This window comes from Canis lupus, chromosome 8 (assembly GCF_011100685.1).
Source record: "Canis lupus familiaris isolate Mischka breed German Shepherd chromosome 8, alternate assembly UU_Cfam_GSD_1.0, whole genome shotgun sequence".
Lineage (NCBI taxonomy): Eukaryota > Metazoa > Chordata > Mammalia > Carnivora > Canidae > Canis > Canis lupus.
In genome coordinates this window covers 34,737,082-34,755,183 of record NC_049229.1, presented here as the reverse complement: position 1 = coordinate 34,755,183, position 18,102 = coordinate 34,737,082, and the positions used below count along the sequence as shown (strand labels likewise).

The following is an 18,102-nucleotide window of genomic DNA, read 5'->3' as shown; positions in this document are numbered from 1 at the left end:
CTGGATCTCATGACCTGAGCTGAAATCAAGAGTCTGATGCTTACTGGACTGAGCCATCCAGGTGCCCCTGTGAGCCAGTTGCTAAACACAGTTAATATTAAAGACTAAATCATATAAACATAGTTAAATAAATTATATTTAAAACAAAGGTAATAAATACTCAAGATTCATCACATATTAATTGTTACTACATTTTACTATTATCTCTGATCTTGAGATTCCACCTGAATCTGAATGATGCAAATCCTATGTCATGGTATACCACTGCATATCTCTACCCAATTGCACTCTGGTCAATCCAGTCAGTGACATCACACTGGTAGCTAGAAATCAGTCATGGTGGGAATAGTTACATCATAGAAATCGGCTTCCCCTGCAGATCCAGTTGTTAGCCATTTACTGGCACCCTCCATCCCCTGTATTTCTAACAAAAGATAACACCCCTCCTCAGAATGCTATGCAATGCTCTGTATTTTTCTCCTGTGGCTTCATTTAGCTTTGAGTTCCAGAAATAAAGTACATATGTCATTTTACTCAAATTGGGCAGAAGTGTGGCAGAGAAAAGACCAGTTCCTTACTGGGTGCAGGGAGCTGAGCATTTTACCTCCAACAGGAAAGAGAAACATGGTGATAGGTTTAGCAGAGGGGAGTGGTTTTGAACCAGGAAAAGATGTCAGCTTGACTTTGTGGATTTCATCAGAGGGAATGAAGAGAGAATTCTAGAAGAACCGCACTAGTACTGAGGCTATAGCAGCTTAGAACAGGCCCCCATTAAAAACGTTTTTACCAGTCTGCAGAATAATGATAAAAATGATCTTAAAAAGATAATATGGTTCTTTATGAAATGAATTTTTTCATTAAAAAAGACTTTTATTAAGGGATCATAGATTAATCATCTCAAGAGTATAAAGATGACTTTATTAGAAGCATGAGGCTAGGAAAAAAAAAAAATAGAAGCTTGAGGCTAGGGATGCCTGGGTGGCTCAGTGGTTGAGTGTCTGCATTCCACTCAGGGCATGATCCCTGAGTCCCAGGATCAAGGTTCCCCACAGGGAGCCAGCCTGCTTCTCCCTCAACCTGTGTCTCTGCCTCACTCTCTGTATCTCTCACAAATAAATAAAATCTTAAAAAAAAAAAAAAAAAAAGAAGCATGAGGCTATTATCCAAACTATATATATCTTAAGAATTATTTTGTCCCAAAAGTCCATTTGTGCCCATTTCACCTGCTTGTGATAGAGAATACTTGTTTTTTCTTTAAAAAAAAAAATCATTTTAAATGGTGATCGTGTTCCCAAGCTAGACCAAAAAAGCAAACACACCACAGAATACAGTTAGTCACAGCATTAATTTTAGTAGCCTAAAGTCTGAATGGTGGGGCAAGGAGACAGTCTTTGCGGGAATAAAGAGGGTGGAAGAGAGGAAAAAGCATTCCTTTTCCTTCTCCTGAGCCAGTGGATGTTGCCTTAGGAAAATCTGAACCAGGTGAAGCATGTCCTCATCCATTTCCTCACCTCGCTTTGCACCTTGCTCTCTCCATAGTAGCTAGTGGCCCTTCTCACCAGATTTGCATTTCCTTGTGGCACTCAGTGTTCTCTACCACAGTACCTTCCAAGGTCTGACTGGATTCTAAAAGTGCTCCAAGTTCCACGGATTGCTTGCACTCTCCTCCCCTCAGTCAAAACCCCTCCATCCATTCTTCCAACACAGCTGGTCTCAGGTGTCATTGAACAAATTCACACAAATGTATGAATGGCTGATAGCTCCTAATTTTCTAGAATCATTTTAAGTTTTAGAAATGAATCTTGCCAACACAGGTTATCTCTAGTTGGCACTAGGTTGCGACATTTAAGACAAACAATACGAAAACCAAGGCAGAGTAAGAGTTGGTGGAGTATTAGAACAGGAGGGGATGGGCAGGTCCCACAGAAACACTGCAAGTGGGTTGCTTAATCCTTTAAAACATGTTTGTGATTTTCACAAACTCCTCCCTTTGACCCACAGATTTTCCTGAACTGACCAAAGTCGGATTTTAGTTAATCCTTGTTTTGGTAATTGCCCACTGGTACAAGCAGCCACAGAATAACAAATGTTTTAAGATTAAACATTATAATCCTCTACATTTTTTCAGATCCATGTTTGAAAAGCTTCTTGTTTCCCATGAGGGGTTTTTAATGGGAACTGTGGAGCTTTTAGCTCTAGAAGGGAGATGGTGCGAGGCAAAGTGTGTGAGCAAATGTGTGTGCATGTGTGTGTGTGCCTGTGCACACACATGTATGCTGGAGTAGACATATATAAACTTGTACAAGCTATTTATCATTTCGTGAGAAGAGCTCAATATGTAATTAAACACACAAACTGCTGCAACAGACTCCGGCTTTGCCCAGCTTAGGAGACATATCTTAATCAGCTCTAAAATCTAAACTTATGTCTAAAATTCCTTCTACCCAGCTATTCCCTTCTCAGACCAAAGTTACTGAATGCATACTTTATGTGCAATTCTAATCTCATTGCTTCTTTTTTCCCTGGTTAAACGTATACTTACTTACTCCCCCATGCTTTGCACCAAGCAGGTGTTTTCTGGTTCATGAATTAACTTTTGATCTTTTGTTCAGAGTTAACTAAAACTCTTTCCATCGCTTCATCAGCCTTTACTCATTAGCAATAAATGCTCATCAATTAGCTATAGTTCATCTATAAACCTGAACACTAATGAACCACCACAAATGTTGATGAACATCCATCAGGTGTGAACAATAGAAGAGAGTTTGCCCAGATGGGTCATTGTGGGCCAAATCGGTATCTTGCATTCACAATGGGTGAAGAGACACACAAAACACAGAAAGACAACATGGCCTCTAACTTTGAGGAACTGAGAGATCAAAAAAGTGAAAGTAAGAGTGCATCTCTCATTTCACCACAAGGAACATCACTGAAGAAAAGGAAAGAAATCTCAGCAATTTGAGAGAGGTTCAGAAAAAGTCGTTTTTAAAATGGAAGTTGTGCTTCTGTTTGGGCTAGGTTGAAAAGCAATAGAGTACCCACCTCCCACTTAACATTTTGCTAGGCAGCATCTGCTCACTTTTTCGTTCTCAGGTACTGCTGTCTGGTAGAAATACAAGTCACATACATAATTTAAAGTGTTCTAGTAGACACATTTTTAAAAAGTACAGAGAAACAGGTGAAAGTAATTGTAACAATATATTTAACCACGTATCTTTTCAACATGTAATTAAATAAAAATTAAGTAATTAACATTCTTTTTTTTTTACAGTCTTCGAAATCCGTGTATTTTACATTTATAGCACATCCCAATTCATACTGGCCACACTGCAAGTGCTCAATAGCCACCTGTGGCCAGTGGTCACTTAGCAAACAGTGTAGGTCCAGAACATTCCACCCTGGAGAGTGTTCCATGTGTATTAAAACCCAAATTTATTGAAGAGGAGACATTTTGCTTTCCTGTTCTGTCTCTAGATCTTACAGCAGAAATTGGTTGGAGCAGGAAAGGAATAGGGCAAATCATTTTTAGGGCTTTCTAAGGAATATTTAGCAAGGCTGGTTACCATCCTGAGGTACTTAGGGACTGAAGACGGTCCTTTGTCAAAAGCAGACTTTCTTTGTGTTGCATCAGAAGAATTCCTCGCATTCTAGGAAGTTTGATTGATGTCCTTGCATGCTCATCACCTATGTGATAGGCCTAGCCCTCTGTGCTTTGGATTGAGAGGAATTCCCTGACTCATACTATCTTTCTTATCTGGGACTACCTAAAGATAATTCATTCTGAAAGCATTATCCTTCTGTGTCTGGTCATCTGTAAAATTCCAAGGCTCTGCCTCTCAGGGAGCGTGACTGGTAACAATAGCTTCTTCCTCTTTGGTGTTGGAACTCTTCAAAGTAAGCTCAAAGACACTTCTGTGTGTTATCCTCACCTCAATTGTTAGGACTGGAACTTAAATGAAGAATCCAGGTTTCTGAAAAATCCTAATGATTCGGTATTAGTCTCTGGCAAAGGTTTTTGAATTTGAGAGCACATAGGAAATCTTCCAGAGTGTTTATTTCTGCTGATGCCAGGGCCTCTTGTGCCACATGTCAGGCCTTTTACGGAGCTTCCTTCTCAAGAAGCACTCCAGGTAATTCTGAGTCAGGTGTCTTGGCTCTCTACGGTGTAGAAATACTGGTAGATACTGGAATCCAGGTTCCTATACATGGAACGAATTGCTATGTCCTCAGCTGTCTCACATTAGGGGGTAATGCAATAAATCACTTGCATTTTCTTTTCAAGATTTTATTTATCTATTTGAGAGAGAGAGAGATAAAGATAGAGCAGGGGGAGCAGCAGAGGGAGAGGGAGAAGCAGGCTCTCCACTGAACAGGGAACACAACGTGGGGCTCCATCCCAAGACCCTGGGATCATGACCTGAGCTGAAGGCAGATGTTTTACCAACTGAACCACCTGGATGTCCTAATCACTTGCATTTTCATTTGAAATTATGTTTCAAATCCTTTTTGCCCATCAGAGGGTTTCCTTTGGCAGCATGAAATTCTGAGTGTCTTTTTGGGAAAAGGAGCTGCTGGATGGTTGTGTGTGTGTGTGTGTGTGTGTGTGTGTGTGTGTGTATGTGTGTTTAAGATAACAAAAGGGATGAATAAAAGCCAAATAAAAACCATATATTACCTAGGGCAATACTAGATATGCCAATGATTTATCTTTCTTCCCTATCCCTGCTAGATTCTTTTTCTTTTGTCAGCTTTATTTTTTAATTAATAAAGGCCCTCTTCAGATAAGTGAGAAAATACAGATAAAGTATAAGACACTTAGCCATAGATCCATCTTTCAGAAATGCTCATTTCTTTTTCACAAAATGGATTCCTAACATTAATTCTGTTTGCACCTGCCTTTCTTAAAACTTTAATCTTATACTTCTTGTAAGCTTAAAAATGTCTACATATTATTGTTATTTTTAACAATAGTTTCTTCTACCAAAGGAAAAGGTATACCATACCTTCCTTCTACAGTATACCATTATTTTATCAACTGTCTACGTTGGAACTTTTAAATTGTCTTTTTTTTTAATGGATTTTATGTTTTTAGGGAAGTTTTAGGTTCACATCAAAACTGACAGGAAGGTACAGAGATATCCCATATACCCCCTGTCCCTACACATGCACAGCCTCCTCATTATCCACATCCTTCACCAGAGTGGTACATTTGTTACAATTGGGGAACCTACACTCACATATCATTATCACCCAAAGTCCCTAGACATTAGGATTCACACTTGGTGTTATACATGCTATGCCTTTGAACACATGTAAAATGACATATATCTGTTATTATAATACCATACAGCTTGGTTTCACTGCCCTAAAAATCCTCTGCACTTCTATTCATCCCTCCTTTCCCCAACCCCTAGCAGCCAGTCATATACTATATAGCCTTTCAGATTTTTTTCTTTCCTTTTTCCTTTTCTTCCTTCCTTCCATCTTTCTTCTTTCTTCTTCTCCTCCTCCCTTCCTCCTCCTCTTTCCCCTCCTTCCTCTTCTCCTTCAACAAAGCAATGGTAAAGATTCTTTATATACATCTCTTTGGGAGAAGAGTTTGAATCTTTAATAAATAAAAACATAGAAAGCAGAAACAAATACTCATTTCCCACTACCCAAAATTAACTGCTATTAATGTTGCAACACATTATTTCCCAACTTTTCCATGTATATAAGTATTTTTAAAGTATATCAACATTCTTCTTTTAAAAAAGAAAGAGATGAGACTGTTCCAAGTAAAATGAAAACTCCCTTTGGTGACTGTCTACTCATTTGGTCCTCTCCTTTCTCTGCAGAGGAAATAACTATGATGAGTTTGGTGCATATTATAATCCATTTTTATACATACATAATATATGTATCAAAAAACATTTAGTAAAGCCTTATGTTTTTTACACCAACAGTATTGTTCTGCGTATATCATTCTGTGGTTTGCCTTTTCATTCAGCAATGTTTTGATAATCTGTTCCTACGTAGTTTTACAGAAATCTAAATTCATTCCTTCATATTATGACTTTACTATCTCCCATGTGTCTGTTCTTTATGTATGGAAATTTAGGCTGTTCTTTTTTGGTGAGGTTCTATTATAAATAGTATATGAACATGTACTTATTTCTCTTCGTAGATGTGTATCTTTTTCTCTGGTTAGGCACCAAAAGGTAGAGTCATTGGGTCAGAGTAAGCATAGTATTTTTTTTAATAGAGAGTGTCAAATTTGTCTTCCAAAGTGAATATACCTAGTTAGCTTCCTATCAGCAATACATATCCATATTTTCAGAACCTTGACAACAGTTGACATTGGAAAAAACGTTAAGCTTTGACAGTGCTGTGGATGAAATACAGTTTATTGTTTTCACTTCTCAGATTAGTTGTGAGGTTAATCATCTTTTTAATGTTTGTTAGCTAAACATACACTTATGGATAATTAACCAATTATATTCTCAGGAAAAATTCCTATCTGATCAAAGACTGTATTTTAAGGCTTTCAAAACATATTTTGAAATTTCCATTTAAAAATTTTGAAACTTTATATTCTTATCAAAACCATGATAAAATATTCATTTTCCACACTCTCACAAAACTCTGGATTACTCAATCTTTGCCAATCAAATAAGCAAAAAGTGTGCCTATGTTAATTTTTCATTTCTTTGATTATTGGCAACATTAATTTTTCTAAAATTCATATTCACATTTTTAAAAACTCACATTCTTATTCATATTTCTTCTTTTTTAGACTAGACTATGGCTTACAATAGCTGAACTTATACTGGGATATTCTTTTTCTTATTAACCCACTGTCATATAATTTACAAATTCTTCTCAGCTTGACATCTCATTCATCTTTGTTTATGGTAATTTAGTGATATACCCATATTTTAAAATTTTTAAGTGTTTAAATGTTAACATATTTCCATTTTATTTTCTGCCTTCTCTTTTATTTTATTATCTTTTTAAATATATGGAACATTTGATGAATTTGCATGTCATCCTTGTGCAAGGGCCATGCTAATCTTCTCTGTATTGTTCCAAATTTAGTATATATGCTGCTGAAGTGAGCACTACCTTCTCTTTTAATAACTTTTATTTCTTATCTCAAAATGCATGTGCATTATGAAAAGTTGTTAAAATACAAATAAAAGAAGAAAGTAGGGATCCCTGGGTGGCGCAGCGGTTTAGCGCCTGCCTTTGGCCCAGGGCGTGATCCTGGAGACCCGGGATCAAATCCCACGTCGGGCTCCCGGTGCATGGAGCCTGCTTCTCCCTCTGCCTGTGTCTCTGCCTCTCTCTCTCTCTCTCTCTCTCTCTCTCTCTCTCTGTGACTATCATAAATTGGTAACAATTAAAAAAAAAAAAAGAAGAAGAAGAAAGTAGCAGTTCCTGGGTGGCTCAGTGGTTGAGCATCTACCTTTGCCTCAGGGCATGATCCCAGAGTCCCAGGATCGAGTCCCACATTGGGCTCCCTGCATGGAGCCTGCTTCTCCCTCTGCCTGTGTCTCTGCCTCTCTCTCTCTGTGTCTTTCATGAATAAATAAATAAAACTTAAAAAAAAGAAGAAGTAAAACCCATGTAATTTTACCACCTGGAGATAAGAATTACTAATATTTTGAAGTGTATCCCTCCAGACTATTTCTATGCAAATATACTACACATACATATTTTCCAGTAATTCTGCTAGCATGTGACTTGGGAGTAATGTTCTAGGCCAGTGGTTCTCCAACTTTAGCACACACCAGAATCCCCTGAAAATACTTGTTAAAATACATCTTGCTGGGTCCCACTCCCATAATTTAGTGAGAGGACCCAAGAATGTGCATTTCTGACAAGTTCCCAGGTGATGCAGATGCTTGCTGGTCTGGGTACCACACTTTGAGAACCAGTTTTAGGTTCACCCTGTCTAAACTCTCACATTGCAGTCACTTCCCTACTTAAACCCTTTTTATGGTTTCCTCCTGTCTGCAGGACAAAGTCCAGACTGCTTGGCAAGGCACACAAGTCTTTTATGATCTGGCCCTGGGCTGCTTACTCTCCAGACTCACTCTTCACACTTGGCCCCACTCTCTGCCCCAGGAGGCTGACCTGTGTAGACTATATCAACAGGTTCTGTCCTCTGCCTTGTGGCTCAGCTGACAGGAGTCTAGAGGGTGGGAAAGGCAGCAATCCCAGTATTTCATCCCCAGCCCCACCTTTGGGCTTCTTTCCCAGAAGGTTTGGCAGTGGCTACATTCCTCTACCTAACGTCCAAATCAATTTGATTCTCTCCTCTAGTTATGGCTCTTACCAAGTTCCGGTCATTTCCCCCTCCATTGGGCCTTTAGGCTTAGAAACCGTAACAAATTCCTGCTGTTGTTGGTGTGAGGAGAGCTTCATCATCCTTTTTGGATTCTTTTACCTCTGTCCACACCTCTGTGGTCAATCTCTTCATCACATTCTCTTGAATTACCCCTTTTTAGTGACTCCTTCTCTTTCCTACTGAGACTGGCTGATCTAGGTTCTCCTTTCCATTCTATTTTTTTTAAAGATATATTTATTTATTTGAGAGAGAGAATACGAGCTTGAGGGGCAGAGAGAGAGAGGGAGAGAGAATCTAAAGCAGACTCCTCACTGAGCGTGGAGCCAGTCACAGGCTCAAACTCATGATCCTGAGATCATGACCTGAGCCAAAACCAAGAGTCAGAGGCTTAATTACCGACTGAGTCACCCAGGCACGCCCCCTCCTTTCCATTCTTATTTCCCACAAATCTTTTTCTAGGCATGACTTGGTCACACATATCCCAAATACAGTTGACCCTTGCACAGTTAGGGATTGGGGCGCTGACCCGAGTTATTGAAAATCTACGTATAACTTTTGACTCCTCTAAAACTTAGCTATTAATAGCCTACTGAAACCTTACAGATAACAGGTGATAAACACATTTTATTTATATGTATTATATACTTTATTCTTACAGTAAAGGCAGATAAAAGAAAATGTTATTAAGAACATCATAAGGAAGAGAATGTACATTTACAGTTCTGTACTGTACTTATTGGAAAAATCCAGGAAAAAGTGGTATTCAAACCACCAGTTCAAACCAGTGTTGTTCAAGGGTCAACTGTACCACGTAGGTCACAATCCCTTACTTTTCTCTTTGGCTAAAAAGTCCTTTTACTTTATGTAGAAAACTACTCCTCAGCCTTTAATCTATAGGTCAAATGTCACTGTTTTCATAAAGATTTCCCTTCTCCTCAAACTTACTCCATGTTTCTGGGACTTTCTCATATACAGATTTATTGAGATATAATTCACAAACCATCACCATAATCTGATTTCTGAACATTTCATCATCCCTAAAAGAAACCTTGTCTCTATGAATGGTCACTCTCTCACTCCTTTCAGCCCCTTGGCAAATCATTCACGTACTTTTTTCTCTATGGTTTTGCCTATTCTGGATATTTCACATAAACAAAATCATATACTCTGCTTTTATAGCTTTTTTCACTTAGTATATTTTTAAGATTTATTCATGTTGCAGCATGCATCAGTATGTTATTCCTTTTTATGGCCAAATAATATTCTACTATACAGACACACAACATTTTGTTTATCCATTCACCAGTTATAGACATGTGGGTCGTTTCCACTTTTTGGCTATTATGAACTATGCTGGTATGAACATTCATGTACACGTGTTTGTGTGAATATGTTTTCAGTTGTCTTGGGTATACACCTAGGAGTGGAATATCTGGGTCCTATAGTAACTCTATGTTCAACATTTTAAGGAACTACCAAAGTGTTTTTCAAAGTGCCTATACCATTTTACATTCTCACTAGCAGTGTATGAAGGTTCCAATTTTTCTACATTCTTCTCAACAGTTGTTATTGTCTGTCTTTTTAATTATACCATCCTAATTTGCATGATGAAGTGTCTCATTTTGATTTTGATTTGCATTTCTCTAATGATTAGGGGGTTGAACATCTTTTTATATGCTTATTAGCTATTTGCATGTCTTCTTAGGAAAAAATGTCTATTCAGGAATCTTTTACATATTCTGGATACTAGTCTCTTGTCATATATTTGATTTGTAAATATTTGCTTCTATTCTATGTGTTGCCCTTTCATTTTCTTGGTGGTGTCCTTTGAAGCAGAAAAGTTTTTAATAATTTTGATGAAGATCAACTTATTTTTAATTTGGTTGCTTGTGCTTGGGGTATTATATCTAGGAAACCATTGCTTAACCCAGGTAATGGAGGCTTATTCTAATGTTTTCTTTTGAGTTTTATAGTTTACTCTTACATTTAGATCTTTGATACATTCTTATGTTAATTTTTGCATATCATGTGTGAGAGAGGACCAACTTTTTTTTTTAACACGTAAATATATTCAGTTGTCCCAGTACCATTTATTGAAAAAACTTCTTTTTCCCATTCAGTCAACTTGGAACCCTTCTTAAAAATCATTTGAACTTAAACGTGAGGGCTTTGGGGACTTTTTATATACAACTTTACTTAAAACATTAACTTAACTTAATAGAATGTAAGCTTTTTGAGTCTAGGAATTGACCATGTCTGCTGATGTAGGTACAGCATAATGCCCAACATACAACAGTACTCAATATGCACTTCACTATTTAAATACATCTTAATGTTTTCTTCTGCTAAAATGCAAATTATATCTGGAAAAGGACACTATTAATTCCTCACCATAGAATAGTTCATCATATTAAGAGATAACAGGAACTCTAGGGAAGGAAGCACAGGACAAGTGGGTTATGATAGGAGTTAGGGGAAGGGAAAATTTTCAGCCTCAGTCTTGTTTGGCTAAGGGAGTATGTTGGGCAATTGGAAACATACTTCCTGGTGTTGCTTCCTTGAAAGGAGCTGTGTGGAACCAGAAAAAAGTAGAAATTAGAATGTAAAAGGAAGGAGCTGAAGAAGAATTCATTTAATTAATTAACAATTTTGTCAAGGGCCAGTCCACTTTCTGGGAAGCCAAAAGTCAAAAAAGTTATCAGAAAAGCTCTGGATATTCAGTTAAGATGAGCTGGTGGGTGATTGTGATATAGCACTTGGATTACCTATTTAGTCAATGTGACAATAAAGCATTTAAAAATAAACATTGAAACTAACACAATTAAAAAGAACCATAGCTCTATTGTAAGTGAGGAATCATTGAGGGGGCATTTAGCTAATAAAGGACATAATAAAATCAATGCGGGGCACAGAACATTTTTCTAGGACACAGAATTTTTGCTTTCCAGGTAGATTACACATAAAGTAGAGAATAATAACCCTTCATGTTGTAGGCAAAGGAATTAATCAGTAAACAAACAAAAAACCAAATTTAAAAAGCTCAAGCCTGAGCAAATATTACTAAAATTTTTAAGATACTTCATAGCTTCTTTTCACACTTGGGTATTAAAAACTAAGGCAAATAAAATTCACTTTGAGTTTTGTCCTTCAAATTTATTTTGGCTTTCCTTTTCTCACTGCAAAGTGTAGGGTACTTTGAATTCTCTTCTCATTCAATTATAATATCTGGCTGGTTCTCTCATTATTAGAAAAAAATACTTTTCACATGTATATTTTATATTTGTATGAGAGTCATTATTTTATCCTTGTGTAAAAATTATTCTTTAACAGATGACACAGAGAGTCCTACTACCTTTTGCCACATGATTTTGTGACCAAGAACTCATAGGATGGGAGACAGCAATTTTCCTCTCCAGACTGAGAAATAGAAATAAAATATTTTACTTTTCCTCAGCACACCTTAATACTTGGGGGGGGTCATCAGTTCTCTCACAGTTCTTTGGGCAGAAGTAATTCTAGGGGCACATGGGTGGCTCAGTGGTTGAGCATCTGCCTTTGGCTCAGGTCATTGTCCCAAGGTCCTGGAATCATGCCCTGCATCAGGGTCCCCACAAGGAGGCTGCTTCTCCCTCTGCCTATGTCTTTGTCTGTGTCCCTCATGAATACATAAAATCTTTTAAAAAATAATTCTAGTGTGTAGACTTTTATGAAGAAAAAATCTATAATATAGAGACAGGCTTCAGTTTTGTCCATCTTAAAAGTCAGATTACTTTATTTATTTCCTTAGCTTTTCTTCTATATCTCAACTACCTTGATGTTGTTTTAAAGATTTTTATTTCTAAAAGCTTTTTGTCTGTTTGTTCTTCAATTTTTATAGCATTCTGTTGTTGTTTCATGGTTATGATATCTTCCCTAATTTCAATGAAGTTATTAATAAGGCTTCCTTTAGAAGAGTTGTTCTTACATTATTTTTATTTCCTCAAAGTACTGTCTTTAAATGTTTTATTTATTTATTTTAGTTTGCAGTTCAATCATTCATTTTCATGTTAGGAGTTTTCCTCATAGAGTGGCAATCTCTGGCTGTTCATGTTTAAGAGTGGGCAACTGAAAAGTGCCTTGAAAGCTCTAGGTGTGTTGTGGTTATTAGGTACTTCTTCCCTCCCTACACTCTTCTTTCTAACCCACTCTCCCCTACAACAACTGATAAAATGTTGAGCAAATGGGGGCACCTGGGTGGCTCAGTTGGTTGAGTGACTCTTGGTTTCAGCTCAGGTCATGATCTCAGGGTCCTGGGTTTGATCTTCCTCTGCTCCTTCCCTGGCTCGTGCTCTCTCTCTCTCATACACACAAATAAAAAATAAATAAATAAAACCTTTTTAAAAAAAATACTGAGCAAATAAATGTATCTGTAAGCAAAAGAATAGCCTTCAAATTACCCTGCAGGTCTCAAGAAATGGAAGGGGAGTGGAACTGAAAAGGGAAAGGGAAGGCCTCACACCTGGCACTGTGATAAGTAAGCACTTTGTGTACTTTGTTACAACAATTCATTGGTTTATGGACAAGAAGTTGAGATTCAGAGAGATTAAGTGATTTGCCATAGATTACACATGGATGATCTGGAATCAAGTCTCTCTGGTACCTCTAAACCTGTGCTCTGGGATGGCTCTCGGGGATCAAGACAGGTAGGGTGTTGGCTTTGGTGGGACTTTTGGTACTCTGATGGAATGCTCCTCTCCCCAGCCACTTGAGTACCTAAGCCTGTCCTTAGTGCATTTATACACTTCTTTTTTTGTTAAGTTTTTATTCAAATTCCAGTTAGTTGATAGAGTGTGATATTAGATCAAGGTGTATAATATAGTGATTCAACACTTCCATAGATCACCCTGTGCTCATCACAACAGATGCACTCCTTAATCCCCATCATCTATTTCATCCATCCCTCCACCCACCTTCCCTCTGGTCACCCATCAGTTTGTTCTCTCTAGTTAAGAGTCTGTTTCTTGGTTTGCCTCCCTGTCTCTTCTTGTTTCCCTTTGCTCATTTGTTTTGTTTCTTAAATTCCACATATTAGTGAAATCATGTATTATTTGACTTCTTTCACAGCATAATATAGTCTAGCTCCATCCACATCATTGTAAATGACAAGATTTCATTCCTTTTTATGTTGAGTAATATTCCATTGTGTGTGTATATATATATATATATACACACTGTATATGTACATCTTCTTCTTTTAAGATTTTTATTTATTTATTCATGAGAGACACAGAGAGAAAGGCAGAGACATAGGCAGAGGGAGAAGCAGGCTCCATGCAGGGATCCTGATGTGGGACTCCATCCTGGGACTCCAGGATCACACCCTGAGCGAAAGGCAGGCACTCAACTGCTGAGCCACCCAGGCATCCCCACACCACATCTTTTTTATCCACTCATCAGTCAATGGACACTTAAGCTGTTTCCATAATTTGGCTACTGTAGATAATGCTGCTACAAATATTGGGGTGCTTGTATCCCTTCAAATTGGTATTTTTGTATTCATTGGGTAAATACCTAGTAGTGCAATTGCTGGGTCATAGGATAATTCTATTTTTGACTTTCTGAGGAAACTCCATACTATTTTCCAGAGTGGCTGCACCAGCTTACATTCCCACCAGCAGTGTATGAGGGTTCCCCTTTCTCTGCATCCTCGCCAACATCTGTCATTTCCTGACTTGTTAATTTTAGCCATTCTGACTGGTATGATATGATATTCATTGTAGTTTTGATTAGTATTTTCCTGATGATCAGTGATGTGAAGCATTTTTTCATGTATCTGTTAGCCATCTGTATGTCTTCTTTGCAAAAATGCCTATTTATGTCTTCTGCTAGTTTTCTAATTGTATTATTCATTTTTGAGTTTGATAAGTTCTTTATAGATTTTGGGTTTTATTCTTTTAAATATTTTATTTATTTATTTGACAGAGAGAGAAAGCATAAGCAGGGGGAAGGACAGAGGGAGAAGCAGGCTTCCTGCTGAGCGGGAGCCTGATATGGGGCTTGATCCCAGAACCCTGAGATCATGACCTGAGCTGAAGGCAGACTCTTAACTGACTGAGCCACCCAGGTGCCCCTCTTTATATATTTTGGTTACTAGCCCTTTATCAGCTATGTCATTTGCAAATATCTTCTCCCATTCCACAAGTTGCCTTTTAGTTTTGTTGATTGTTTCCTTTGTGTGCAGAAGTTTTTATTTTGATATAATCCCAATAGTTTATTTTTGGTTTTGTTTCCCTTGCCTCAGGAGACATATCTAGAAAGGAATTGCTATGGCTGATGTCAAAGAGATTACTACCTGTGCTCTCCTCTAGGATTTTTATGGTTTCCTGTCTCACATTTAGGTCTTTAATCCATTTTGAATTTATTTTTGTGTATGGTGAAAGAAAGTGGAAGTCCTAACCTCAGCAATCAGACAACAAAAAGGAATAAAAAGCATCCAAACCAGCATGGAAGAACTCAAACTTTCACTACTTGCAGGTGATATTCTATACAGAAAATCCAAAAGACTCCACCCAAAAATTGCTAGAACTGATACACAAATTCAGTGAAGTAGTAGATACAAAATCAACATACAGAAGTCTGTCGCATTTCTATACACCAATAATGAAGCTACAGAAAGAGAAATTAAGAAAGTAATCTCATTTACAATTGCACCCCAAACAATAAGAAATCTAGGAATAAACCTAACCAAAGAGGTAAAAGACCTATACTCTGAAAACGATAAAACACTAATGAAAGAAATTGGAGGGGAACCCTGGGTGGCGCAGCGGTTTAACGCCTGCCTTTGGCCCAGGGCGCGATCCTGGAGACCGGGGATCGAATCCCATGTCGGGCTCCCGGTGCATGGAGCCTGCTTCTCCCTCTGCCTGTGTCTCTGCCTCTCTCTCTCTCTCTCTGTGACTATCATAAATAAATAAAAATTAAAAAAAAAAGAAATTGGAGAAGACACAAAGAAATGGGAAGACATTCCATACTCATAGATTGGAAGAACAAGTAGTGTTAAAACATGTATACTACCCAAAGCAATCTGCACATTCAATGCAATCCCTAACAAAATACCAACAGCATTTTTCACAGAACTAGAACAAACAATCCTCTAACATTTCTACAGAAGCACAAAAAACCCTGACTAGCCAAAGCAACCTTGAAAAAGAACAGCAAAGCTGGAGGTATTACAATTCTGGACTTCAGGTTATATTACAAAGCTGTAGTGATCAAAATAGTATGGTACTGGCACAAAAATACAGACACATAGATCAATAGAACAGAATAGAAAACCCAGAAATGAACCCACAGCTATATGATCAATTAATCTTCAACAAAGCCAGAAAGAATATCCAATGGGAAAAAGACCATCTCTTCAACAAATGGTATTGAGAAAACTGGACAGAAACATGCAGAAGAGGGCACCAGGGTGGCTCAGTGGTTGAGCGTCTGCCTTTGGCTTGGGTCATGATCCCGGGGTCCTGGGATCGAATCCCACGTTGGGCTCCCCGTGGGGAGCCTGCTTCTCCCTCTGCCTGTGTCTCTGCGTCTGTGTCTCTCATAAATAAATAAATAAAATCTTAAAAAAAAAAAGAAAGATGCAGGAGAACGAAACTGGACCACTTTCTTACACCATACTTTTATTTAGAAGGTTGCTGTGCTTTTGGACTGAGGCTTTCAAAAAGCCAGGCAAGCAGCCTTACTAAGTCACTTGTGACTGAAACATGAGATTTGGTTCCCTGGGTCCCTCGTAGTGAATGTCTGGACTGCTCAGGGCATAATGCCTTATAAATGTCAACATTGTATTTATCAGCATGACTCTTAGCTGTAACAATCAATAAGACGTATCCTTCTTTTGCTAATGGCTGCAATAAATGGCATCTGTCCCTTTGCATTAGGAAATCACATTATACTTGTCTGCCAACTGACTGAAATGAAAAAGCATTTCCAACAGCTGTACCTCTTTCAGTGCTGCTGCTTTTTCTTTTAGGCTCAGCACTAAAAAGGCAGATAAGATAAACAGGATGGGACTCCTGGTTCCCTCGCCTTGCTTCTTCCTTACATGGGCCCTGACCATGGAACTAAATGAATAAATAAATGAGCTTTCCAAGCCTGTCATATGCAGCACTTCAAACAAACAGGAAAGTTCTAGAACTCTTTTCCACAAGCCATCTCTTCACTTAGCAGGGTCAGAGAACTCACCCTCCAGATGCAATTGAGTCTGGGGGCCTTGAGGAAATGGGGCATTTGTGTTGTAGGCTATACTTTTTTTTATTTGTTATCCCCAGGTTATTGGATGTAGGTCCAATCTGATTTGGTAGGTCCAAGGCCCGATTACACAGTTATCATCTTCATTAACAAAGAATATCACATATTTTTCCCATATCTGATTAATGGATTGTTACCTTACATATATTACAACTTTCTCTATGTTGCTCAAGCCATTCATAATTTAGCCTTTCCCTCGGGCATGAATCAGGGGTTGACTTTTGCACTTCTTTAGAGTATTCTTTTGGCAGAGTAAGTCATAAAAGCTCATGTGTATTCATTCCCTTTTCAGTTTGTGAATCTGATCCATCATAAAGCATTCTGACTACATGAAGAAAGAGCTTTGTAAAAAGAAGTATTATTAATGTAATACTTCCCCAGGCACATTTGCCAACCAAAATATTAGGCTCCCTTTAAAGAAATGCTTAGGAATTACTAGTTTAATTGCTCAGTTAAGGGCTTATGTGGGTGAAACTATTCTTCCAACCAAGGCTAATGTCCTTGCAATGTGATGTCATATAGAGCCTCCCAAAAGGGATACTTTGAGGTCTGCGATTTCCCCTGTTTGGGAGGTGCCCTAACTTTTCGTAATTACTGGCATGCCAGAAAGGTGTCCTTTTAGCATACTAGTCCAGTCTTGGATACAGTTCGTCGGCCATCTCTTTATGCTGAAAATGTAAATACCCAAATGGAAGGTTTTCTATTTACCACTTTCCCATTTAAACACATCGTTCATATCTGCTACAAAAATAGAGGATATAAACCAAAATGCACATTTAAATCCAAATAAGAATTATAGGCCCAATTTTTTTTTCCAGAAAAGCTTTGAGTATTAGTTCTAGCTTAGCTTACCTCTCCCACTCTGCTCCCTTCCTCTTTCTTTGCTTTGAATTCGACACTTGAAAAATCATCTGTCTTTTTTTGGTCTAGAATTGGAACCAACCCCTTCCCCCAACTCCCGTTCTCAAACAAGGTTACCGTGAGTTTGTGGCTGGGCAACGCAGAGCTGATTGCATCCACGCTCCTGGAGGGGGCTGGACAGGCACTGCTCGCAACAATACAACAGCTGTCACAGACAAGCCTCTTTCTTTTCCAGCAGAACTTGAAGGGGGCTGAGTCTCACTAACCACACTGGGCATCTATATTGTTTCCTCTGAAAGGGCAGGTGGTCCTAATGCAGCCTGTCTCTGGCCTACTCTTTCCCCCTTCGCCAGCACATCCCCAGGCGGTAAGTTAGTCACTCGAGGCTTTGGACATGAAATATGATGCAAGAGCAGGCAGGGAAATCTTAGACATGGAACAAAGCCATCTGAGAGCCATTGCATCAGCCTAGGACTTTGATTTTTGTGTTTGTGTCTTAAATGCTAGTTACTATAGCTACCATGAGCAAGAGATACAAAGGTGATAATGGAACCCGGCAGTGGCTTTTCAGGATTGTATATCACATTTTCTTTTCTGAGTTTTTTTTTGCACTGAATGTT

General features: G+C 38.3%; 1 non-coding gene across 1 annotated transcript; it reads right to left on the bottom strand.

Moving 5' to 3' along the window:
- Window positions 1–6,994: 6,994 nt before the first annotated feature.
- Window positions 6,995–7,101, bottom strand: LOC119873171. The gene has a single exon (XR_005363951.1). It is a non-coding gene; the product is annotated as a U6 spliceosomal RNA (small nuclear RNA).
- Between the last annotated feature and the right edge of the window lie 11,001 nt (window positions 7,102–18,102).